Raw genomic sequence first — 721 nt, forward strand, 5'->3', positions numbered from 1 at the left:
GGCATGGGCTTTCGCAACAGCATCTACCAGGAACCAATAGTAAGCTTAGCAGCTTATGTCAGAGCTATTGCTGTTGTGCAATTATGAATAATTATCAGAAGAAGGCCTAGATGAAGGTCTGAATCATGGAACTATGGGCCTGTTTATTAAAGCTATCCAAGTCTGGAGAACATACACTTTCATTATTGAACCTAGGTGATCTATCAAACTTAAAAATCCTTTCCAAGTTTGCTGGATCACCCAGCTTCACTGATGAAAGTGTGTCCTCTCCACCCTTGGAGAGCTTTAATAAATCAGGCCAATTGTGAGGAAGCTTCCCATTTGCACATTATGGGTATGGGATACATATAGCAACTCCAAAACCTTCACTCACTTGCAATCCTGGAAGAATATACAAGAAGCTATGTTTAACTCCTTTCTGGTGATCAATAGGGAGAAACTGGAGTGATGTTTCGTGTTTTGTGTATCTTGAATACCTTTTCTCACTTTCCTTTAGGTTTAAATTGTAACATAAAATTTACATGAGGCACAAAGTGTCCTTCATACATAACTACTACAAACTTATAGTGACTCAAGAAACCTCCATTCATGTACTATCCTAGGAGAATATACGAGAAGCTAAGTTTTGAAACTCTTTCTTGCTGTTGATTTTCTTTTAGGACATATGGGCTCCAAAAGAGAGAGCTATGCTTTAAAATATAATCTATTGTATTACTGCTGG

This window comes from Pyxicephalus adspersus, chromosome 3 (genome assembly GCF_032062135.1).
Source record: "Pyxicephalus adspersus chromosome 3, UCB_Pads_2.0, whole genome shotgun sequence".
In the NCBI taxonomy this organism is placed as follows: Eukaryota; Metazoa; Chordata; class Amphibia; order Anura; family Pyxicephalidae; genus Pyxicephalus; species Pyxicephalus adspersus.